Source organism: Callospermophilus lateralis, chromosome 4 (assembly GCF_048772815.1).
Source record: "Callospermophilus lateralis isolate mCalLat2 chromosome 4, mCalLat2.hap1, whole genome shotgun sequence".
NCBI classification, from domain to species: Eukaryota; Metazoa; Chordata; class Mammalia; order Rodentia; family Sciuridae; genus Callospermophilus; species Callospermophilus lateralis.
In genome coordinates this window covers 63,623,515-63,650,723 of record NC_135308.1, presented here as the reverse complement: position 1 = coordinate 63,650,723, position 27,209 = coordinate 63,623,515, and the positions used below count along the sequence as shown (strand labels likewise).

The window sequence follows — 27,209 nt, the reverse complement described above, 5'->3', positions numbered from 1 at the left end:
TACCTCACCATGATATCATATGATTAAACCAAATCACTTAGAAATGTGTCTTAAGCTTCATGAAAGAAAAGTCATAGCTACAGGAACTGTCTTTCCCTTTCACATTTTCACGTCAACAGCTCAATACTTCTCTACTACTGTGGAGGATGAGTAGAAGATGATTAAGTCATCATCTGAAATATAATAATTCGGCTTCTCACCTTAAAAAATGTTACTTACTCAACAGCCTCTCCTGACTCTGGATATTAAGAACTATCATACTGCTTGTTCTAATATCCATGTGCGCAAGAGTTCAGCAAGAAATGGAATTAGGGGGCTGGGAATAGCTCAGTGATTGAGTGTTTGCCCAGCACGCATGAGCAGGCTGGTTCCCTCCCCAGCACCACAATAAACAAACAAACAAACAAAAAAAACAAAAACAAATAGATGAATAAATAAAATAAGATTAATGGAAAAAAAAGATTAATGGAAACTAGCCTTCAGTTTCCCCTAAATAATGGTTTTGATTTAGGTAGTAGCAAGAAAAACATTTTAAAGTTCCTAAGAAGAGTTCATTCTTTTTCTTACAAGCCAAGACTTACCTTAAAAAGACAGGTAGTTAAAAGACAGCTAGTAGGGGTTAAGAAAAAAACAGATGTGCTTATGCAACAGCAGAAGAAAGACTACAACAGGTAATAACCAACAACTGGAAACAAAAACCTCAGCATTTGCTACACTGCATCTTGCCTTCTATGTAGGGAATCTGCAATTTTACTTGCTTTTCAGTGAGCAGACAGCACTGTGCTGTCCTGGACCCACATATCCTACCTGTGTTCACAATCAACCTTGATTTTGCCAGTCACAATGAAATGTTTGCAAGATTTGAACCCACTATACATGTCTGATATATTTTCGTCAAGAGAGAAAATAATTTTTCTTTGTTCCCTAACAGCAGCCACCTTCTACTTCTTGCCAGAACTTGGAGCACTGAGAACAACATTATTCTCTTGTTGAATTTAACACATTAAAACCCCACACCAGATATCTGTAAAATCCTTTCCCTGGTCATAACACCTGCTTTGTGCTCCTATCTCTCCCTCAAGAGTGTCTTGGGCATTTGTGTCCGAAGAATAGTTCTGCTGCACGGGCTACCATCCCATTGGCTGGTTGTAGCCCATTCTGAAATAAATATTCACTTGCCAAGAGCTACTAACCACTACAGAGAAGATCCAAATCAAGTTCCACAGCAGATGCACACCTTGTTTAATAATCAGCCCCAATCTGTTGTAGCTGGAAATTTAAAGGTGCTGCAATGCACCTTTAAATTAACAGGTTTCAGCTGCAGAGTACCTGCTTGTGGGCAGCAGACAAGTATTAGGTGCCCAGGCTAAAGGATCATGACCTGCAGGGACTAATGACAGCAGATAAACAGAAGCAGGTTGGTTCGTGGAACAATGCAACAGGCATTCAAGGTAAGACTACACGAGACTGAATCCCTTGGGCTGCCTTACTTTTCCTTCTTTGTGAGCCAGATCACTGGAGTTGGAAGACAAACCTAGAGTACCACACCATTATTCTGTGGCTCTGTTGCACTGGGACTGTCTCATTTCCAAGAGGACTTACCTTGCATTCTGACTTGCTCTGAAAAGCCAGGCAGAATGGCAGAAGAGTCATTCCTGTAACCAACCATTTCCCCTCATTCCTGAATGTCAAAGCCAACTCATGCTCCCCCTGACTTCTCCTTGATCACCCATCCAAGTGTCTTGGGAAAAATCAACATTCACAATTACAGGAATATAGGGACCAGGAAACCTGGCAGGAAGGTACTTGAAATTCTGGGGAGGAGAAAAATCAAGATATGAAAAGAAAAAGGCAAGGGAAGTGAGGAGTCTGAAGGGGGAAAAGGAAGAAACAGTGATGCCAGGTTTCCAGAGCATCTGTGAGACTGCCAGTTGACAATAACCTGCATGTTTTGTCTCTGGCAGCTGACTGCTGACTCAGATGCTCTGTGCATTCCTTGGCGGTAGAGGGAAGTGCTGGGGAGACAGACAGCCTATGAAGAACATGCAGGAACAGAGTTCATGTTTTTATTTACAACAAGAATGAAAGGTTGCTCTGACTCATAGGTGGTTATGAGAATGCTCAATCTGCAGCTCTTAGAATAGGTGGGTGGTTGTTTGGGGGGTTAGTGAAAAAAAATTATCTTTAAAATTAGAAAAAGGAAAGAAAGAAAACAACAAAATAAGAATCACTCACCGTCTCAAAAAATAACAAGGCTCAATGGTAAAGTGCCCCCTCCAAAAAAAAAAAAAAAAAAAAAAACCCACAAAAACTGTCTGGAATGGGGTTTCTCATCCTCTCTAACTCTACTTCTCAGCTCTGTTTTTCTCACAGCTCTTCAGATAAGGCTCTGGGTACCCAGAGTGAGGCTTCATTTTTCTCTCCTGTCTTTATACGATTAATATACCAGTAGGTATGCAAATCTCTAAATCTTAAAAGGAATCCAAAAAGTGCTCCTTTTCCTAGCCCACTCAGTAAGAGGTGTGACTTGTCTAAATAGATTTTGGAACTATAGTAGGTGTATAGGAATGCTTGTTTTGCTGTTAGGAGGAAACTTAGTTGAAAAACTCATATTAGATTATTGAGATTCTGTAGTGTTTTGCCACAAAAACAAGGATTCCCAAATCACCAAAATAGTTCTAGACATATATTTTCTGCAACATGAGCAACTGAGCTGCTATCATTTGAATGCAAACACTGAGGTCATGGCTTCAGAGGTAACAAGTTGACTAAGTCAAAGACTGTCTGGGGTTGGGCACAGTGGTGCACACTTGTAATCTCAGAGACTCAAGAGATTGAGGAAGGAGAATCATAAGTTCAACTTAGCCCCAGCAATTCAGCAAGGCCCGTCTCAAAAAATAACAAGGCTCAATGGTAAAGTGCCCCCTCTTAAAAAAAAAAAACCACAAAAACTGTCTGGAATGGGGTTTCTCATCCTCTCTAACTCTACTTCTCAGCTCTGTTTTTCTCACAGCTCTTCAGATAAGGCTCTGGGTACCCAGGAAGCAACTCAAAATCTTGCAAGGCAAGTAGTCTTCCTCATGCATTAATTTTCCCCCCATTTTTTTTATGGTAACTAACACATACTATAAAATTCCCATCTTAGCCATTTTGTTGTTTGTTTGTTTTTTTAAGACAGACTTCTGTTGTGTTTGTCAAATTGGCCTCCAACTCCTGGGCTCAAGTGATCCTCCTGCCTCAATCTCTCAAGTAGTTGGGACCTCAGGCATGTAACACAGAACCTGGCTAATCTTAAATCAATTTAAGTGTAATAGAATACTGTTAAATACAATCATAAGGGTGTACAACCATCATTACCATCCAACTCTGTAACTCCTTTTATGCACAGGATTCCAATTTCTCCACATTCTCACCAATACTATTTTTCTGTAATTTTTCTTTGTTTGTTTGTAGATGGACCCAATACCTTTATTTTTTAATTTATTTTTATGGGGTGTTGAGGCTCCAACCTAGTGCCTCACACATGACAGGCAAGCGTGCTACCACTGAGCTACAACCCCAGCCCTTAGTGTTAGTTTTGATAGTGTCCATCCTAACAGGTTTGAGGTAGTATCTCACCGTACTTTTCATTTGCATTTCCCTAGTGATTTGTAACATTAAGCATACTTCATGTATTTACTGGCCACTTGTATAACTTCTTTTGAAAAATGTCTATTCAAATGTCATTTGAAATGTCCATTCTTTAACTGGGTTATTTTTGTTCTTGTTAAGTTTTAGGAATTCTCTGTATTTTGGGTATTAATTCCTTATCAGATACATGATTTCCAACCACTTTCTCCCATTCTGTGGGTTGCCTTTTCACTCTGTTGATAGTGTCTTCTGATACATCTTTTTAAAATTTTCATGAAACCTAACTTGCCTGTTTTTTTCTTTTGTTGCCTGTGCCTTTGGTGTCATACCCAAAAAAGTCACTGCCAAATTTAATGTGAAATTTTGTCCTATGTGTCCTGGGGTTGGTTCTAAGAGTTTTATAGCTTTAGGTTTTACGTTTAGGTCTTTGACCCATTTTGAGTTAATTTTGTGTATGGCATTAAATAAAAGTCCAAATTCATTCTTTTGCATATGAATATCCAGTTTTCTCAGCACCACTTGTTTAAAAGATTGCCCTCTCCCCACTGAATGCTCTTGGCACCTTTGTCAAAAGTCTTTCGACCATCCATACATGCAAGGGTATAGTAGTGGGCTCTCTTCCATTGGTCTATATGTCTTTTTTGTTGTTTTTTAAATATGGAACGCTTCATGAATTTGCATGTCATCCTTGTGCAGGGGCCATGCTAATCTTCTCTGTATCATTCCAATTTTAGTATATGTGCTGCTGAAGTGAATACTATATGTCTGTCTTTAAACCAGTACCACATTTTGGATTACTATTTCCTTGTAGTAAGTTTTGAAATCAGGAAGCATGAGTCCTCTAGCTTTGTCCTTCTTTTTAAAAACTGTTTTGGTTATTCTGGGTACTTTGAGATTCCACACAAATTAAAAAAAAAATTAGTTGTAGTTGGACATAATATATTTATTTATTTATTTTAATAATTATTTTTTAGTTGTATTTGGACACAAAACCTTTATTTTATCTATTTATTTTTATGTGGTGCTGCAGATCGAACCCAGGGACTCACATGCTCTAGGCAAGTGCTCTACCGCTGAGCTACAACCCCAGCCCCCTATTATTTATTTTTATGTAGTGCTGAGGATGGTGCTGAGGATCGAACCCAGTACCTTATATGTGCCGGATGAGCACTCTACCGCTGAGCCCCAGTCCCAACCTCGAGATTCCATATGAATTTTTCTGCAAAACCAAACCAAAATAACAACAACAAATCCCTCCAAAAATTGGGATTTAGACAGGAGTGGTACTGACTCTGTATATTATTTTGGATAATACTACATCTTAAGTCTTCTAAACCATGAACATGGAATGTGTGCTCAGTTATTTAAGTTTGATTTCTTTCAGTGATATTTTAGTTTCATTGTATAAGTCTTTCACCTCCTTGGTTAATTTCCAAGTATTTTATTCTTTCTGATGCTATTATAAATGAAATTGTTTTCATAATTTCCTTTTCAGATTATTCACGGATAAGTATATAAAAATGCTGACTTGCTGAATTCTTGACTTTGCTGAATTCCTGTATTAACTCTAATGGATTTTCTGAGTGCAGCCTCTAGGGTTTCTGCGTATAAGAGTGTGTCATCTATGACAGAGATAATCTCACTTTTTTCCTTTTCTTTGTCCCCCAACACCGGTAATAGGAATTGAACACAGGGTACTCTACCACTGAGCTATTTCCCTAGCCCTCTTCAATTTTTTAAATTTTGCAACAGGATCCTGATGAGCGGCTCAGGCTGGTCTCAAGCTTGCAATCCTTCTGCCTCAAATTCCCAAGTAGCTGAGATTACAGGTATGAGTCACCATGCCTGGCTCACTTTTTCCTTTTCAGTGTAGATACTTTTTCGTGCCAAACTGGTTTGGCTAAACTTCCAGAGCAGTTTGGTGTCGCGACCCCTTGCCCACAAGGAAGACGCAACTCAGGAATCTTCTTTCAGCAGTTTATTCAGGCCCTTGATATTTCTTCTAATTCCTGGTTGGATGCCCCTCCCAGCCTTAATAAAGCATCCCAAGCCCCAATGCGAAGCTGCCACGTGGAACTTTCTCATAGGGTGCTGAAAAACCATGCACCAACTCTCCCAAACAAGGAGTTGTTTGTCACAGACCACAGTGGAGCCAGCGCCATCCTGCAATGGCGACCATAATCTGCAGAAGCGGCTCACCACAGTTTGGCATATTAAACAGAAGTGGCAAAAGTGGGCATCCTTGCCTTGTTCCTGATTTTAAGAGGAAAAGCTTTCTGTCTTTACTATTGAGTATGATTGTTTGCCATGTTTTATTAAGTGGAAGTCATTTCCTTCTATTCCTAGCTTTTGAGTGTTTTTATGAAAGGGTGTTTAACCTTCAATGTTTTCATGTTTCAGTATGTCTCATATTCTCATATCTTTTCTTTTTCATGCTATTTAGCATCAAACTCATCTGCAGCACAAAACTAATCCCCACTCCCACCCTGTGTCTATTCCTTCTTTCTATGCACCTATTCTTTATTAATACAGTAGTAGTCTTCATCTACACCTGCTATTCTTCAAGGACTATTTAAATGTTTCTCTTCTCCACTAATAGTGAGTTTTCTTAGGGAAGAGATCAGGTCTTTGTAGTTATAGTCTGACTTGTAACAGAACTGTACTATGTTTCTATTGAATCACTGAGGAAAAGATGGAGTCTAGTTGCTCTTGAAGGACCAGTCTGGTGGACAAACATTAGCCTGTGTGACTGGGGAAGATGAAGGAGAACTAAATAGATGTTATAGATAAGCTTTCTCATGTGCTACCCAAAAGTGGTACCTAATAAATCGAGTCACCTGGAAAGTCAATGATATTCTGTGAGGATCAACTAGCAAGAATGTGGCACTTTATAATGAATCCTCACTCCACTTCATCCTGGCCTCTAAACTGATCCTTTCTAGAGGTTTCCAAGAAGAACCTGAATCATATCACATCTAGGTTCTCAGCCAAGTATCTAATTCTGAAAGGCAGTAGTATGGCCTTAGCCCATATGTTTTGTCTCTTCGAACTTTTTAGTTCTACTCTTTAGAATTAAATGTCTTCACTAAAACCAACACACCTACACAACTGAGTAATGACATGAGTCAAAAACAAATTGACCTCTGTCTTGTGGTTCTATTGCCAAGACACACATTAAACTGTCCGAATCAGAAGGATGCATCCAATGAACACAGTTGCTAATGCTAATACCCATGCCTGCCCAAAATAACCCACAAAAACAATCAGAAGGAATAGTGGCACATACCTTAATCCTAGCTACTACAGAAGCTGAAGTAGAAGGATCCCAAATTTGACGCCAGCTTGGGCAACTTAGTGAGACTCTGCCTCAAAGTAAAATAAGAAGGGCTGGGCTATGCTCAGTGACTGTGAATTTTCTTGTCCAGCATGTGTGAGGATCTAGGTTTAATCCCCAGTACCACAACCATTACCACCATCATCACCGACACATCATCATCATCATCATCACCACCACCATTATCATCATCCAACTTAAGATCTCACGTCTTATAATTAAGCTTCCTCACCTATAAAATTTTAAAAATCCATAAAATCATAGTGTTTTGTGCAAATTAAGTAATGAATGTAAAATGGTTAGTGTACCAGACCCATAGCAAGGCCATGTCAATGATGGATGGCACTGTGGTTTTACCTAGCAGTTCATAAATAAATCTCGGCAACAAAAAATGATAGCCTAAATACATGGCTACTCTATATAACAGAAATAGATCTCAATTTTGTTTTTTGAAGGAAAGAAAAACATTTCACAATTTTGTTCCATCATCACTCTCCACTCTCCCTTAGAACTGTTCTACAAGGTATGGTAATGGCATGGTGAGGCAGGGGCTAAAGGATTAAGATCTGTCAGTGAGTTTCTGTCACATTTAAATGTTAAAACAAGGCAGGTAGAAGGACTTCCTCAGTAATAACAAGATAGTTACTAGGTATCAGAGCCATGCTTTACATGATCTTCACCAATGCTGTGAGATAAATCTATTACCTCCATTTTGCAGAAGGGGAAACTGCAGCTTAAAAAGTTTAAAGGTCACAAAACAAGATGGAAGTAGTATAGCCATGCTTTAGGTTCATACCTGCCTACTCTGGAGACTAAGTCCTTAGTCATAAAAAAACCACTTAAGAATACAGATTGAGAAATGAAAGCCCATCAATACATGCTCCCAGCCTCTGCCTGAGAGCAGAAACTTGCAGGTACTGAGATGGGCACAGCTGTGCAATATATAATTCCTTTTCTTCTCACAATTTATCACTGCATCTGTTCCTTTGAAATAGAATCCTTTCACAAATGGAAGATATAACAGTCTGGTTTCATAGGAATTTTTTCTATTGACTGATGATGAAAGCCTAAATGACTAAAATAGTAATAACACAAGCTTTATCAGTCTGCATTCTTTAGCAGGCTCTAACACCACAGCCATCAGTGACACCTTTAAGGAATCAATTACAAAGCTCGATTTCTTTCTTACTTTTTTGGTGGTGCTGGGGATTGAAGTCAGGGCCTTGTGCATGCTAGGCAAGCACTCTACCAACTGAGATATACCCCCAGCCCCCTACCCTTTTTCTTTCTTTCATTTTCTTTTGTACTGAGGATTTAAGCCAGGGGCACTTTACCACTGAGCCTTATCCCCAATCCTTTTTCCATTTTTTATTTTGAGAGAGGGTCTCACTAACCTGCTAAGGGCTTCACAATTGCTGAGGCTGAACTTGTGATCCTCCTGTCTTATAGGCTTGAGCCACTGCATCCAGCAATTACAAAGTATATTCTAATCATCTAACATATAAGGAGGTGAACCTACCTACCATCAAATGTACAGAGCTGAGTTATGGTGAGACTAAAAGACCAGCAACTTCCTGCTCCACTATCCTGAAAGCATTGCTAGGATGGGATGGGGGTGGTGGGGAATGGGCCTTGACAAGGGAGAAAGCCTCATTAAGGATGTGGTGAAGCACAACCAAAGGAGAATCCTACAAAAGCTGTTCTTTGCAAGCCAGGCCCTAATCTCACTCAGCACTGTGTACCTAGTTTCAGGTACATGGCAGGTGCACAATGAAGTTCTGCTGAATGAAGGGCTGCCAAGTCAGCTACACTATTGCACACTCTTGAAGCTGGCTGGCTGGCTGGCTAGCTGGCAGGCTGTACAGGGAGACCTTGAGGGCCTTTGTAGCATAAGTGCTCCCAGAACAGCAAGATTCCAGCAGTCCAAAGAGATATAAATACCCCATAAAGATTTTTATTATAGAGTCCTTGGAAGAAATGCAGGGTCCCATAAAGGTACCCTGCCATAATAACCTCCCTCTCTCTAGGACAGACTTTAAAATGCTTTCCTAACACTCAAATGGCAAGAGGTTAAACTGGAATAGATCTGGGGGTTTCTTTTTCAGTTATTTAGTCTGCCTGTTACCTCTGCCATGGAATCACACAAATATCATGGTCAGGGCTGGGGCTGTAGCTCAGCGGTAAAGCACTTGTCTTGCATGTGTAAGGCACTGGGTTCGATTCTCAGTACCACATAAAAATAAACAAAGATACTGTGTGTTCACCTACAATTAAAAATATATTTTAAAAAATATCATAGTCAAAGTTAGATAGCATGTGAAAACATTCTTCTAAGCATTCTTCCCGAAGCTCCTATCATTAATCCATGGCTACACCCATCTTGTCTGCCTTCCTCCTATGACAAAGAACAGACGACCATCTTGGCATCTACCTAAAGCTACCCTCTCTACCTGTGTACCTGACTCCATTCCTCCCTCATTTAACCACAATGCCTCTTCTATTGGTCCCTTTCTTCTGCATCAATCCCTTCCTTCCACAGAACCATTCCTATCCCTGTTAGTACTATCATCTTTAATAACTCAGTCATGCTTTTTCTCCCACTTTCTTTTGAACTCACAACCATTAGACCTTGTTCTTACTACTCCACAGAAACATCCATTAGGTCCTGAATGATATCCACATTGTCAAATTCAATGGTCAATTCCCGTTTTCCCCAGTCTGTTCACAGCATGAGTCACAGCTGACCCCTTCCATTCTCAGCCTCTAGGACACTTACTCTCCATCCTGTAGGATACTTATTCTCCATCCTCTTGTGTAATTCATCCAGGACTTCTCATCTCAGTCAGTATAAAAACAACACTTCTACAATAGCCTACGAGGGTTTCACAAACTTTTTCCTCTCATGCTCTGTTGTATATTTGAAAACTATTGACTCAAAAGAATAGTCAACATTTACTATAAGAAAACTTAAAACTGAGAAAAAGCTTCAGTATTTATTAATTCACCTTAAAATATTTAACTATTACATATTTTTAATATTATTCACATATTTTATGGGGCAAAAAAGCCACCAATTATTTTCCAAAATAGAAACTTAGTGAGAAGAGTAACACTGTTTCACATTTTTGCAAATCTTTTTATTTAATGTATGGTTTAAGAGGACAGCTGGGTTTTCCTGTTTCTGCATTCCCAAATGTTGTAACATCACACATTATGCAGCATCTAAATAACACCATCTTGGTATTATTATGAAACCAATTTTGAGCTTGTCAATCAAATAAAAAGACCCTAGGTGAGCTTCTCTGGGATCTGCACCCTCACCACCAACCCCCACCTCTTTTTTTATTGCTGCCCTAATCCTTTCCTCCAGCATACTTCTTGTCACCAAAGGAAAAGTTAAAAAGAAGGCTTAAAGCTGGGTGCCATAACAATTGACTATAATTCCAGTTACTCAGGATGCTGAGGTAGGAAGACCGCAAGTTCATCCTGTCTCAAAAAATAAAAAGAGCAGGAGACACAGCTCAGTGGTAGAATGCCCCTAGTTTCAATGGCCAATAAATCCCTCCCCCAGAGGAAGTTAAAAAAAAAAAAAAAAAAGACTTAAGGAGCTGGAGTTGTGGCTCAGTAGTAAAGTGCTTCTCTTGTATGAGCAAGGCGCTGAGTTCACCCCTCAGCACCACATAAAAATAAATAAATAAATAAAGGTATTTTTTAAAAAAGGTTTAAATAAAACACTTCTTATCCCAGGCAGGGGTTTTAGTAGTGGGATTTAAGTGTGTGCTTAGCAATCCCTAGGTTCAATCCCTAGCGCAAAACAAACACAAAACCAACCCTAGTCAACTCCAAATAATAACAACAAAATAACTTCTTACCCTCTTTCCCTGGTTTTCTCCAAAGCATTTACCTGACACACTTATTACTTACTGTGTGTGTTTCCCCTTTTGCCATTTTGTTCACTGCTGAATCATTATTCCAGAGCAGTTTCTGGCAGGTGTACAGTAATTAGCATTCTAATGATTGAACGAATAGGTAAATGAACTTCTCCAGCCTGCCCAGGTTTCTGGGGATCCAGGCAGAATTTTTTGAAGAGATGAAGCAGACATAATAGAAAATGAAAATGGCTTGAGCGCTTTCAGGCAAATGCTACTGGGCTGGGAGAAGGAGTACACAGAGATCCAAAAAATCTCTAAGAGGTGTCTATATCACACCTGTGATGCTTTTCTGGTCCTCTGGAAACCTTTGCTTTGTCCATGATCACTACTGGCCCTAGGCCTCATTGTGTTCAGCAAGCTCCACACCACCTCAGGCCCTGTTCCTGCTTGTGGGCAAGGAGAGCAGAATAGGAACCAGACCTGGAGGCAGCTTTGATTCAAAAGCCACATAGAATCACAGTCCGCTATAAAAACAAACTGGTTTCTAGAAAAAAATGGCAGTATCGGTGTCATGAAATGCTACACAAAAGCCCCCATTATAATTCCAAGTTGTCTGCTTTCAAAATCTGCATCAGAAAATCATGAAGCTGTCATAAGCTCTGGCTGTCTGGACAGGCAGCACTTCAAGGCAGATGACAAAGAGGAACCAAAAGGATATTGTGTATCTTGCAGTTCACCAGCTTCTGCTAAGGCCAGCCAAAGATTGGAAGGCAAACATGAGACAGAAAGTTAGACAAAACTCCAGCTTGCCAAGTAGAATGAGGATGGGACAAAAGTAACTTTTCTGCACTACTGAAGAAAAAACTCACAGCTGAGCCAATCAGTGGGGCTATACCCCCACCATAATCTCCAACCAGAGGTGGGGCCTAAATAGTACCCATTGGTCTTTTCACAGAGAAACTACTGGTTCCTCCAGACTTGGCTCTGTGTCTCAGCCACTTACTCCATTCTCATCCCACTGTTCCACTCTCAAATGACCTTGCCTCCCATACGATGGAGAAATATTTAAAATATTGGTTCTTCACTAATCTCTCCTGGGAAGTTGGCTGAGGTTTTGTGCTCTCCAGCCTTCCTCTCCCTCAGAGAAGGGTCTTACCTGTCAAAGAATGTCTAGCTCATATCTTTGTTTTCCCTGGAATTTGGCTCCACCTACTAATCATATGCTTTTTCTCCCCCATTTTAACCACTTTTCAATATACAGGTCAGTGGCATTAGGATATTCATATATTGTGCAACCATTACCACCATCCATGTGTCATATGTTTTAAATCTCTCTCACTTACCAGGCTCCTTTCCCCTAATCCTACTAACATGCTGGAGTTTCCCTCATCTTTAGACAAGCTCATATGGGGGCATGCACATGCACACACACAGAATCTTACCCTGTACCCTTTTCTATTTCTGACCTCCTCCTCTTGATTTTGCTACTGGGCTTCCTGAAAGAGCAGTCTACCAAGTATGCTTTTGCTGACACCATTTCTTAATACCCTAATGACCTATTCTGTTCATCTTTTCTCTCCCTATCCAATCTGGCTTTTGTCTCCAACACTCCACTGAGGTCAACAATGGCATTCTAACTGGAAAGGCTCAAACTTGATCTCACTTGCTGCCTCTCTTTGGCTCTTCCTGGAAGCTCCCTCCCTTGGCTCTGTGAGACTTGCCTCGTGCTTCTCCTTACTCCCTGCATCTTTCAACTGGCTCCAACTCTCTCATCTGCTGCTCTCTACTGGATGACCCTAAGTTTTTATCTCTCTGACCTTGGTCCTGAAATACAAATACAAGCAATACCATCTATTATCTCACAGGCATCTCAAACTGACAAAGCCCCAAACTGAACATTCCCACTCCCTCATATAATCAAATGTCACCACCATTCCATCCACCTACCAAGTGGAAATCTGGGGTCACCTAAGACCCTTCTCTGTTTTCACTCTCTCTGTACAATCTCTGGTTCTAACTTTCTAGGATCCTACTTCACAATCTTCACTTGTCTACCATTACTTTGGGGAAAGGTTTCTAGCTCAGAATATCATAAGAACCCCTCAGTCTCTCTTTTTTTTTCTTCCTGGTTTAAAAAAACAGAAATTTATTTTCTCACAGTTCTAATTAGTCCCTTAATCTTAACCCCTCTCCAATCTATAACCCACATGAGTGCAAGAGCATTCTTTCTTATGTTTAAGTCTATTGATGTGATGAATTACATTTATTGATTTCAATATGTTGAACCAACCTTGCATCTCTGGGATGAGCCCCCTTTGATTGTGGTGCACTCTTTTTGTATTCAATTTGCTAGAATTTTATTGAGAATTTTTGCATCAATGTTCATTACAGAAATTTTCTTTCTTTGATATGTCTTTGCCTGGTTTTGAAATCAGGGTGATATTAGTCTCATGGGTTTAGAAGCGTTCCCTCTTTTTCTATTTCATGAAATAACTTGAGGAATATTGGTGTTAGTTCTTCTTTAAAGGTCTGATAGAACTGGGCTTTTCTTGGTTGGTAGGCTTTTGATGGTGTCTTCTATTTCATTGCTTGAAATTGATCTGTTTAACTTGTGTATATCATCCTGGTTCAGTTTGGCCAAATCATATGACTAGAAATTTGTTGATACCTTTGATATTTTTTATTTTATTGGAACACAAATTTTTAAAGTAATTTCTAATTATCTTCTGTATTTCTGTAGTGTTCATTGTGATATTTCCTTTTTCATCATGGGTGTAGGTAATTTGAGTTTTCTCTCTTCTCTTTGTTAGCATGGCTAAGGGTTTATCAATTTTATTTATTTTTTCAAAGACTGACTTTTTGTTTTGTCAATTTTTTCAATTTTTTCTTTTGTTTCAATTTCATTGATTTCAGCTCTGATTTTAATTATTTCCTATCTTCTGCTTTGGGTGTTGATTTATTCTTCTTTTTCTAGAGCTTTGTGATGTAATGTTAGGTCATTTATTTGTTGACTTTTTCTTCTTTTAAAAAATGAACTCCATGCAATGAACTTTCCTTTTAGTACTTACTGCCTTAATAGTGTCCCAGAGATTTCAATATGTTGTATCAGTGTTCTCATGTACCTCTAAGAATTTTTTAATCTCTTTGATGTCTTTTGAAACCCATTGTTCACTCAATAGCATATTCCTTAGCCTCCAGGTATTGAGTAGCTTTTATTTTTATTTTATGATTGATTTCTAATTTCATTCCATTATGATCTGATGATAGAATCATATGATCTTCCACAAAATACAGTACCCCTTCATGCTCAAAACACCAGGAAAAACTAGGGATAACAGGAACATATCTCAACATTGTGAAAGCTATTTATACTAAGGCCCAGGCCAACATCATTCTAAATGGAGAAAAATTGAAAGCATTTCCTCTAAAAACTGGAACAAGACAGAGATGCCCTCTTTTACCACTTCTATTTAACATACTTCTTGAAACTCTAGCCAGAACAATTAGACAAAAGAAATTAAGGGGATATAGATAGGAAAAGAAGAACTCAAATTATCACTATTTGCCAACGATATGATTGTATACCTAGAAGATCCAAAAGATTCCACCAGAAAACTTCTAGAACTAATAAATGAATTCAGCAAAGTGGCAGGATATAAAACCAACACCCATAAATCTGTACATCAGTGACAAATCCTCTATAATAGAAACTAGGAAAACTACCCCATTAATAATAGCCTCAAAAAAAAATACTTGGTAATCAACTTAATAAAAGAGGTGAAAGACCGCTACAATAAAAATTACAGAACACTAAAGAAAGAAATTAAAGAAGACCTTAGAAGATGGAAAGGTCTTTCTTGTTCTTGGATAGGCAAAATTAATATTGTCAAAATGACCATACTACCAAAAACACTATATAGATTTAATGCAATTCCAATTAAAATCCCAATGACATTCCTCATAGAAATAGAAAAAGCAGTCATGAAATACATCTGGAAAAATAAGAGACCCAGATTAGTTAAAGCAATCCTTAGCAAGAAGAGTGAAGCAGGTGGCATCACTATACCAGACCTTAAACTACAGTACAGAGCAACAGTAACAAAAACAACTTGGTATTGGCTTGTTGATGAATGGTACAGAATAGAGGACACAGAGACAAACCCACATACAGTTATCTCATATTAGACAAAGGTGTCAAAAACATATATTGGAGAAAGGAACAAATGGTGTTGGGAAAACTGGAAATCCATTTCCAACAAAATGAAATTAAGCCCCTATCTCTCACCATGCACAAAACTCAACTCAAAGTGGATCAAGGACCTAGGAATTAAACCAGAGACCCTGCGCCTACTAGAAGAAGACATAGGCCCAAAACTTTATCATGTTGAATTCCTTAGTAAGATTTCCTTAATAAGACTCTTACAGCACAAGAAATAAAATCAAGAATCAACGAATGAGATGAATTTGAAATAAGAAGCTTCTTCTCAGCAAAGAAAACAATCAGTGAGGTGAATAGAGAGCCTACAGAATGGGTGCAAATTTTTACCACACGCACATCAGAGCACTAATCTCTAGGATATATAAAGAACTAAAAAATCTGAACACCAAAAAAAAAAAACAAAAAACAAAACAAATAACCCAATCAATAAATGGGCCAAGGAACTGAACAGACATTTCTCAGAAGATGATATACAATCAATCAACAAAATATGAAAAATGTTCAACATCTCTAGCAATTAGAGCAATGCAAATCAAAACTACTCTTAAGATTTCATCTCACTCTAGTTAGAATGGCAGCTATTAAGAATACAAACAACAATAAATGTTAATGAGGATGTGGAGAGAAAGGCACACTCATACATTGCTGGGGGGACTGCAAACTGGTGCAACCAATATGGAAAGCAGTATGGAGATTCCTTGGAAAACTTGGAACAGAACCACCATTTGACCCAGCTATCCCACTGCTCGGTTTATACACAAAGGACTTAAAAACAGCATACTATAGTAACGCAGCCACATCAGTGTTTATAACAGCACAATTCATAATAGCTAAATTGTGGAACCAACCTAGATGCCCTTCAGTAGATGAATGGATAAAGAAACTGTGGAATATACACCAATGGAATATTAATCACATTAAAAGAGAATAAAAATCATGGCATTTGCAGATAAATAGATGGAGTTGGAGACTATTATGCTAAGTGAAGTAAGCCAATCCCCCAAAACCAAATGCCGAATGTTTTCTCTGATATGGGGATGCTAATCCATAATGGGATGCAGGGGAGCCTGGGAGGAATGGAGAAATTTTATATAGGGCAAAGGGGAAGGGAGGAGGTTGCGGGGGGAGGAAAGAAAGTGGAATGAGATGGACATCATTACTCCAAGTACATGTATGAAGACACAAATGGTGTGACACTACTTTGTGTACAACCAGAGACATGAAAAATTGTATTCTATATGTATACTCTGAATTAAAATGCATTCTGCTGTCATATATAACAAATTAATTTTTTTTTAAAAAAAGGCTACCAGGGATTGAACTCAGGGGCACTCAACTATTGAGCCACATCCATAGCCCTATTTTGTATTATATTCAGAGACAGGGTCTCACTGAATTGCTTAGCGTCTCTCCTTGCTGAGGCTAGCTTTGAACTTGCAATCCTCCTGTCTCAGCCTCTGGAGCTGCTGGGATTACAGGTGTGCTCCACTGTGCCCTGCCAGAATATTCTTTCGTAAGGGCAAATATGATCCCCATTTCAGCCCTTCACTAACTTCAGGAAATAATCCAAATCCTCAGTAAGGTTCAAAAGGTCCCTCAAGATCTAGCACCAGCCTTATTTCCAAACACAACCTTTTTTTTTTTTTTTTCCCAGTCATATTCTCCAGGACACATGTACTCCTGTGAGTTTCCTCACATCATTGTGAGCTTAGTGTGTCACTCCTCTCTTGTCCTCTGTAGACTCCTTGTCCATCATTCCAGACTCCCTCACACCAGGCAAATCTAACTACTTCTCCCTCTTCATTCCGTCTCACCTCCCTCTCAATACTTGCCACTTTCTCTGGATCCATGTCCTTGTCTTTGTACCCTTTAGCTTATGAAGCTCTATTCAGTAGGAAGAAGAGTTCAGGTTTATACTTGCACTTAATTGCAGGTGAGCAGGTGCCAGGAAAGAAGGGAAGAAGGAAAAAGAAAACACAAGGATTACCTGGGTCATAATGTCTAATGTTACAGAACTACAAAAAAAGTAGAAAAGGCATTTGAGTGATGATTATTAGTTTGCTATTAACTTGTTGATTGAGGAGGTGAGAGAAGGCAAGGAAGTGACCAAAGTTGAGTTCCCTAAGGCATCTCTGTATGGTTTCTAATAATGAAAAGGATAGTGTTTACCTTTTTCAGACACCAGAGGATCTCTAAGTCACTGGTATTGTGATTTTGAAGTTCCCAAGGGTGAGACAGGTTATGGGGAAGCCCAACAGGCTTCTTGGAGATGAAAACAGTGAATAAAGGAGAGAAGGTAAAAGTAAACACTCTGGGAAGGCTGGCTGTGGTGAAAAAGAAGCCAGTACAGGAAGACTGACAGCTAACAAAGAAAAGTGCCTCTATTCTCTAACAAGGTTGAGGTAGATGTGCGCCCCCCCACCTCTACTCCATGTACCAAGAAAACTGACTGAATCTGTCTTGGTTCCAGGGAACAGCAGGGAAGGAGCAGGGAGGGGTGCTAGCTAACTGCAGGGTCATGACTTTTTCCAACTATTTTCATGAAGGAAATCTTAAGTTATTCTCTCCAGAGCAGAAATAAACCTAGAGGGCTGACCCTAACCCAATTCAGAACTGATGGAGATCATCATTCAGTGAGATGTTAAGAAGTCAGAGATGCATTTGGAAAGAAATCAAGGGAGGGGAGTTCAGCTGTATACCCTTTGTCATTTGCCATAGTGGCTTTGTGGTTGCTCTTGATGTATTCCTACTTCTCCCTGGGGATATTCTTTTTCCAAGCCAGGCTGTACACAGCAGGAAGCAGATGTCCTGTGCTAAGGCTGAGTGTGTTAGGATGGGGTCAAGGAATGGTACTCATTTCTAAGAAGTCTGATGTTATACTGGGAAGTTGTAAACCTTTAGTTTTCTAGCCATTTCTAATTATTTTACTCCTTGCTTCTTTTGATTACTTTCTACATGAAAAGACAAATTGAGAGCTTTGGGCAAGATCAATCGCATGACATGAAACGTGTAAAATCCTACAGCCCCACGGATTCCATCAATTAAGATGCCTATGCACTGATGTTCTCTAGGCCAAAGCAGCTTTTCTGGAAACTTCATTTCATTTCTTTGATAACTGATTTAGCAAATTATTAGGCTTGGAGTCACAGCCCATTACTTCACACTGGGTAGATGAAAATATTCAGCTGTCAGGAGGGACAGTGTCTTTTTGAAGGTTTGGGTGACATGGATTTGATCCTCTGGCTCTAGTGCTGAAAGTCAGTCCTGGTAGAGGGATTCGTGCAACTACTCAGATATTGTTGGAGGAGGGATACCAAGAAAATATAAAAAGACTATTTTCACTTTTTAATTGGGAAGTATTACTCTCACCAATAGTTATTTATTAAAAATATTCTAAGTTTTCAGGTCTCTAGGCCAAGCCTGGTTGAGTGCAGAGGTAGAATGACTGTGACCTGCTCTGAGTTTCTCTCATCTTACTAAATTGGCAGCAACAAATAGAAAATAACTCCTCTCTTCAGTCAGTCTCCTAAACCCCACTGAACCATCATTGTCATCAGGTGGGTGTTATTAAAAACTTCCTCCCGGGTCATCACAAAAGTGTTCTAAAACTAGGTTGTGGTGACTATTACACAGTTGGCAGATTTCCTAAAATAATTGATTTGCACACTTAAAATGGCTGAATGTATCATAATTTACACCTTCTATTTATTGGTGCTGGGGAATCACATCATAGGCCTCACACATGCTAGATTAGCACTTGACCACTGAGCTATATCCCCAGTCCTTAAATTACACCTTAATAAAGGAACATCCCTCTAGTCCTCAGCACCATATAATCTCTCTTACCCAGCCAGAAACCCTGCTCTGTCTAGGAATCTGGCATAGCCCATGTATGGCTCCTTTTCCCTTCCTCCGCTCAGGGTTTCCAGCATCTAGTATTGTTGGAGTACCTACTAGGATTAAACCAAGCCCATTTCTGTTTCTGACCAGAAGTGATGAAGTTTGAAGGCACTCTAGGATCCAGAGGCCAATTAGTTTGCAATTATTGGGATCCTGTGAACACCCCACTCCCTTCCTTGCTATTTGGCCAAATTTATTGCGCTAACACCCAGGTTACAGGTAAACAGAAAATTTCAGTGAAACTAAAATCTCGCAGGCCTTTATCAAAGTAGAAAAGGAGATTTCATCTAATGGTTAAGTAGTAATTTCAGTTGTCTGTATATTCTCCAACCTTTTTCTTTTTGGTACTGGGGATTGAACCCAGGGACAGTTAACCACTGAGCCACATCCCCAAGTTCTCACTAAGTTGCTTAGCGCCATGCTAGGTTGCTGATACTGGCCTTGAACTTGTGATCCTCCTGCTTTAGCCTCGAAGTTGCTGGGATTACAGGCATATTTTGACTGAATTCTTTCCCTACATTATCAACATGATTGAGAAAGAAGTAACATTTTTCTTGCCTTCACCCCAAATGCCTGTCTGTCCAGTTGGATTGCAATGATATGAAACAAGTTAATTTTACTTTTTGTTATGGACTTTCTCCTGAGGAGACATTAGCTCCCTTGATGACAAAAATCTTTTCTGCCTTCACTGTTGTATGCCTGCTTTTGTCACCTAGGTTATTAATAAACAGATGAGCATTTGTTAACAGGGACTGAAGCCCAACAGGAATGAATTATGTTGCCCTACAGGATGAAGGCTGTCGCCCTACAGAAATGTTTATTAAATCCCTGTTGCCCTCACACTGTGGTGGAGATGCTCTGGGGATTCTGGTTAGATTTCTTCTGATATATAGTGTTGCTTAGTTAAGGCCCTTTGACAAAGTCTATAGTGTTTAGTATCTGAATCAAATTACTTGACTTGAACAGAATGCATTTGCTTTTCCTGTTCCCAAGTAAGCATTATGTCTAAAGGTGGCATATTTTTTTAATCTTGACTGGAACCAGGTGCTTAATTGGGGAAATGTACCCAGGTCAGCTTGGTCATGCTTGGCATATCATGGCCTTGAATTGTGCAATCTGACTGCAAGAAGCTCATGAGAGGGCAGGTGGCATCCTTTGGTTGCCTTTCCAATATGGATGGCCTTCCAGAGGGAGACCTGCCTTAGCCACAAGTGATGAGAAGGTCATAGCAGTAAACAATACTTTCTAAAATCCCCTAGGGAGTATTTGGGTTCTCTCAGATTTTAGGTTTCAGTACACAGAACAAGCCAAAATCTTTACCTTCTGTATACCAGAGCCAGCAGATCAATTAGCAGTACTTCTATGCCTGTGATAAATTAGACAAGGGTTTTAGAAAAATCAAATGGCGGGCCAAGGACTACTTGTAACTTGAAACTGCTGCCAGACCAGAAAAAAGATGCCTGAAGCAGTACTGAGCCTCGTGGCCATCAGGTGTTGCATTTTAGGACAGGTACCTGTGGAATATACCCTCTATACCTGTGGAATATATCTCTTTCAATGCTGCCTAATCTCTTTGGTGCTGAATTAAGTGGGGAATAATAAATCTTCTATAGTAAAACTTTGGTAGGTTACTGGCTTTGAGCCCAGAGCAGCTGGAATTTTGAAGCCCAAAGATCTCAAGGCAGTTGGTTTTTGGGAGAAAAAAATTAAAATTCTGGCTGTACTTCATTCAGTATGGTCCTGGTCCAGTGTTGGAGGGGATTCAGGGGTCATCTGTAGGGCAGAGGGTGATATCAGAAGGGAGAAGTTGCAGGCTATGAACTTTCAAGACCCTGTCAGAGCACAGTTTGGGGAATTTGCAACATTCCTTATGTGTAAGAAAAAAAGCTTATTTTTATTTCCTTTCCTTTAATGCTTCATTTCCAAATAGATGTGTCTGTCCCTTGTGAAAGAATCTGGGATGCTGCTACAGGAGTGATCACGGGTGCCATCAGAGCTCAACAGGAATCAGACTAGACTGAAGGTAGGCCTTGAGAAGCACCAGATCCAGAGGAAACTTCTGTTTCCCTGATAAAAGTTATGCCTAAGTCCTACTAGACTCTAAGCTCCTAGGTGACTGCAAGCTTCTCTGAGTTGGGTTGCAATTTCAGTAGTTAAGGGTGCCAGACTCACAACACACATTCAGATCTTTATGGAATGAATTGAGGTTTTTTTGTTCTTTGCAGTTCTAGAGAGTGAACCCAGGGCCGAGCACATGCTAGAAAAATAAATACTCTAGCACTGAGTTATAGTCACAGCCCCTTTAAAAAATTTTTATTTTGATATAGGACCTTGCTTTTTTTATTTTGATATAGGACCTTAAGTTGCCCAGACTAGCCATGAATTTGGGATCCTCCTACCTCAGCCTGCCATGTAGCTGGGATTATAGGTGTGTGCCCACCACACCCAGCTACTAAAGTTTTGGTTTATGGAATGTATTTTGAGTGCTCAATATGAATGTTTGTTTTATTTTAAAAACCGGTGTCTTTTTTTCATAGTTTATTTTGTATAATATAGCGCAGTGAACACAGTCATCTACTGAAGTAACACTAATTGATGCAACATATAGCCAGCACTATTGGGAAAAACTTATACATGTCTTCTTCACACAGTACATCATAGACACCTAATATAGTGAACACATTCGTTCACTGAAAGAAAACTATTCTGATTCACATATACAAGCAATAACACCTTATACGAATGTGACTCTCCATAATGTAGCTCACATACTTTGAATACCTTCACTCACTGCTGGAACAAATGGAATTTTTAGAACTTCTTTTGAGAAACTATTTTAAAAAGCACAGAATACTTGTTGGTTCAATATTTTGTTTTTAAAATTGTGTACAAATTGGGTTGTTAACTTCCAAGCCTACACTGTATGAATTCTCTGAGAATGGTTCAGAAAATAATTACATTTTCTTCAAAGGTTTCCTTCTACAAACAAACCTAAAACTTCACCTGTTCTCTGCTTCAGAAGGAATAACCTCCTTTAAAACCAAAGGAGTATACATTCAAAATAGTTTTTAAAATTTTGTAAAACTGTAAGAGGAAAAAAAAAAAAACAGCAGTTACTATATGAAAATTAGGCAAAAGATTTTCACCAGGCAAATTCACCAGAGAACATTCAAATAACCAAAAGCATATGAACAGGTGTTCAACATATTAGTCATCAGGAAAATGTCTATCAGAGACATATTGAGATACTACTACATAAATCATGAGAATGACTAAAATTACAGACTGACAGCACCTGGAGTAGGCAATGAGTGGGAACAGAAACTGTCAGATAATGAGAATATAAACTTGTATAACCACTTTGGGAAAGTGTTTAGCTAAATGTCTATGCTGACCAAAGGGCAAGTACATGAATGTTGCTATCAATTTTATTCATAATACTCCAAAACTGGCTACTGAACAAATGACCAACAATAGCCAAATGATAAATAAGTTGCAGTTATAGTCACACAATGGAATACCATACAGAAGTAAAAAGGAATAAACTATAGCAATCCACATGGTATTGGTTCAAGGACTCCTCTCAAAACCCATGATGCTTAAGTCCCTTGTATCAAAAGGCACAGTATTTGCATAATTTACACATATCCTCCTGTATCCTTTAAATCATCTCAATACTACTTATTTATCATACCCAATACAATGAAAATGCTATGCAAATAGTTCTTACACTATATTGGTTAGGGAACAAAAATTAAGAAAAAAATCTGTACATATTCAGTACAGAAACAATTTTTAAACAACATTTCAATCTGTGGTTGGTTGAATGTGTGAATGTGGAGCCCATGGATATAGAGGGCCCACTGTGCTGTTGACATGCAACCATATAGATGAAATTCATAGCAAAAGAAGGCAGATACAAAAAAGAACATATTGCATAATTTCATTCATAGGAATGTAAGGAACAAACAAAACTCAAAACTATGGTACAGAAGTCAGTCAAGGCTGGGGATGTAGCTCTGTGTTAGGGCGCTCCCCTAAGCATATGCTAAGCCCTGGATTCTATCCCCAGCACTGGGAAGTGGGGGGCCAGTCCAAACAATGGTTACCTGAGTAGGGCAGGATTGGGGGACTTTGGGTTCCTGACCTGGATGTGGTGCTGTGTCAACTTGATTAAGCTGGTTGCTGTCTCCCAGGATCCCCAGATAGAGTTCTCAGTTAGAGCTAGCCAAAAAAAGAAGAACTTCAGCGGATGGGGATGTAGCTCATGCTAGAGCACTTGCCTCACATGCATGAGGCACTGGGTTCGATCCTTAGTACCACATAAAAATAAATAAATAAAGATATTGTGCATCTACAACTTAAAAACAAACTTCCCTAAAGTTTGGAAGGAGAAACTGGAGCTGCTGCCTTTACTCTTCTGAAAGCCTGAGTGGTCAAATATGGGAAAGGATAGAGATATAAATAGGTGCCTGGCAGATTCCAGCTTGTCCTTGTTCTCCTCTATACTGCACCCAGCTCCTCTTTCTCACAGCTCACCCACCAAAACCCTGGCCCACCACCAGATACTTGGCAGTAGACCAAACTGTCCACTAGCTCCCCAGAGGTAGTAGCTGCCCACAGAGCTCTCCAGGAGCTCCCTTTCAGTATCTTCACTTCAGTAGCAGACATGCTTGGCTTCTCAGATTTTCTGTGAGCTCGGACTTGCCCACCTGTTCTAGTACTACAGTCAGACTAGTTAGGGACTACTCTTTGACCTCCTAACCTTCCCATCTGGAGACTCATTTTCCCACCACATCTGGTTGTGTAAGGACTAATTCTTGTAATATCTCCTTTATCCCTGAGATTCATAGGCTCAGTCCCCTGACTGAACCCTGTTGGACAGGCACAGAAGTTACATATGCAAAAATTCAAATTGTACACCTTAGATCTGTACTCTTTACAGAACATATATTATACTGGAAGGAAAGGTAAGAAGGGAGGGAAGGAATCTTTTTAAGTGTCCTGAGAGTACAGCAATCTGAGAGATACCCAGTAGCCTATGAGTGGAATCCACCCTAAGCCTCACATACTAAGGAAGAATCCAACACCATACTACTTGGCATAAGATCTGGCAGACAGCTGGGAGCCCAATAGGGTGAGGCTTCTGACAGGGTTGTGTGCTTTATAAATAGCAAATATGATACAAGATCCCTTCCTGGCAAGCTCTCAACTCCCTGGAATCAAGTTCTGTAGTCCACAGTGAGTTTTCTCTTTTGAAGGGATAGAACCACCAAATTCAGAGAATAGGGTCTCAAGAGCAGAAAGGGGCATGAAAGGGAGGACAGAGATTTCATAAAGGCCTGTGGCATTTAGAACATGCATTCTAGTGGTGCTGTACTGTTCTCGGATGCAGACAATCCTCTGAATCCTTTGCACAAGAACAGATCTACAAAGCAGCTGCTTTCCAGGCAGAAGACCAACATGTCTTCACATCATACAGCAAATTATTTACTCAGTACATAATCTTCATTAGGTCCTATACTTGGCATTAAATTTACATTGATGAATAAAAACAGATTGCCTGCCCCCAGGAGCTCACTGTCTATTGGAAAATACACACAATAAATAAGCAAACCAGCATATAATTGCAAAATATACAGCTAGGAAAGAAATGCATAGTTTACAATGGTTAAGAATAATGGGAGAAGCCCCAAAACAAGTTGGTCATGACTTTTCTAAGCAGGGAACTTAAAAGGAAAGGTTTGAGGTGTAAGAGAGAACGGTATGTATTCATGTTGAAACCTTTCACAGTTTTCTTCTCTAGCTGATTCTTAAAGCCATCATCCTCTACAATAGTATAGTGACATCTTCCCACCATCCCCAGTCCCTCCACATTTGGTGGTGGCATTTCATGCTTCTCAAGGCACTCTTACGTATATTATCCCATTTGTTACTCCCACATTTTTTTCTTTTTTGGTGTGGTGCTGGAGATTGAACCTAAGGCTTGTGCATTCGAGGCAAGCACTCTACGAACTGAGCTATATCCCCAGCCCTACTACTTCCATAATTCTATGAGCATGGAAGGCAGATACCAAGTTTCCTCTTGACAGATGAGCAAACAGGAGTCAAGAGAAGTGAAATGATTTGTCCCAAGTCATATAGCAAGCTACCAATGGTATTTGGTTAAGTGGCAAATTCTCTGCATTTCCTCCCTCTGTGTGTGTTTTTTTGTTTGTTTGTTTTAAATATCACTGCTATCCCTAACTCTTTTACTATAGATATTTTTGGGGACCTACAGTTCTCCAAGGATAATAATTTTAAATTGGATAATGCCAGAGTTCTAGCTTTCCCCCACCTACTTCAGTCCTACATTACAAAAAAAAAAAAAAAAAGAAAAGAAAAGAAAAAATGGATTGCTCTCAAAAATAGATTGCTAAATTCACCACATCCCACAGTGATTTCTATAATGGCATCAATAAAGTTTAATTATTCTCTAGTAACCAGCTTGCATGATTGTCTCCCCAGTTTTGTGAGCTCCTGGGTGTGAGAACTATGTTTTATCTTATTTCCAGCATTAAAGCAGTCAAGATCTGAATGAAGCCAAACAAATCACTCATCGAAAACCACATATTTTCTTCTCCCTCTTGCCAATGGCTAAAGTAATTTTATTTCAAGCTAAGTGTTAAGACTTCACAAATATTCCCTACTTTAGAAGGAAGAAGCATAGAAGATCTATCAGTTATCTTATTGATTATAACAATTATTAAATTCTTTTGTGTCAAGCACTGTGCTGAGTACTTTTTAGAAATTTATAAGAACTATTATGATTTTCACTGTATAGATGAGAAAACTGAAGACCACAGGTTAGTAACTTGCCCAGCTGATAAACTGATGATGACAACATTCAAATCCAGAAGTGCTTTACTTTAAAGCCCAAATTATTGCATTTCCTCCCAAAGTACAGAATACAAATGCATACCTTCACAGGGAGACCAGAATATCCCATGGAAAGGGCAGTAGTTCTGAACCTCAGATCACTTAATATCTTGGCATACTGCTAAGATAAGCATGGTTTAGCTATGAACAAAGCCCCACATACGGATGATCAGATTCAGTGAGGGTAGGGTATCTTTCCTTATCCGACTGCTCTTACCAATGGAGGAGATTGTGCTGGGCCTCTGTGTATTCAAGGAACTTAAAATTGACAGACAACTGTGCTATACTCTGATGTCAAAAAACAATCTTGAACAAAAGATTAAGGTGTCAAGATAAATTAGGACAAGATGATATTTTGATAAACAGAGTATGAAAAGACTAAGTGAAAGTTTGGCAGAAGGTGAGGGCACTTCTCATTATGAAGGTAAATCTACTATTTTCTCTAACAGTGCTTCTGGCTCTAGCTGAAATCTCAAGGACATTTAGCACTTGTGGCCATAAGCATTTGGGTAGTAGTAGTAATGATATCTATAAGGCATTAGAGGTCATAACCTTGAATAAACAACAGACTTTTGCTTCCCATCCCCCAGTTAAGGGGGAAGGGAAGCTGGCTCTGAAATTCACCCTATATCCATCAGCAAGCCACACACCTGTGATGAATAGTAAGCATACAAAAAAGGGATACCTTTCTGCCTCAAAGGTGCTACAGCGGGGAGAGGTGGCTATGAATCCTGCTATTCCTTATGGAGGTCAAACAGCAAAGGCAGGATAGAAACCTATAAAGGGCTGGTCTGGACTATGGACAATGAATTTAACCAGGTGATGGGATCTGACTCAATTTCATGTACTGTTTGTTCTTCAGCAACTCTGTGAGGTGACATCTGTCAAGTCCCAAAGATCCAAATAATTCCCTGCATACTTAGAAATGAAAAGCTCTTCCTGATTGGAGTATGACTTGGGAAACTCAGGTCTTATCTTTGTATCACACAAAAGCAACTGTTGCTATAGCAGACAGTCTCATCTACTATGTCTACTTACTTCCAAACTGCCAGAAATAGTTACTCCGCTCAAGGTACAATAGACACATTAGACATCCAGGAACACAACACCCTAAAGATATGAGCCTCCTATAGCAGGCATAGATGTACGTATTATGTTTGCTGAAGTTACTCCTCCTCCTCCTCCATATAGTCCTATAAGCAACAACATCATAGCCAATAGTCTTATATTGATATGTGAGGACATGCCTTCAGATCATCTGAGAAGGCCCCTGGACTTCATAACATCTCAGGCTAAGACACAAGTTTGGGCAGCAAAGTGCCAAAGCCTGATTTTC

General features: G+C 39.4%; 1 protein-coding gene and 1 non-coding gene across 17 annotated transcripts in view; both read right to left on the bottom strand.

Annotated features, from left to right (window-relative positions):
- Mical3 (microtubule associated monooxygenase, calponin and LIM domain containing 3) overlaps window positions 1-27,209 on the bottom strand; it is a 210,628-nt gene that overhangs the window by 120,499 nt on the left and 62,920 nt on the right. The gene's annotated exons all lie outside the window — the stretch shown is intronic.
- LOC143398783 (U6 spliceosomal RNA) lies at window positions 4,282-4,388 on the bottom strand. Its single transcript, XR_013091366.1, has one exon. It is a non-coding gene; the product is annotated as a U6 spliceosomal RNA (small nuclear RNA).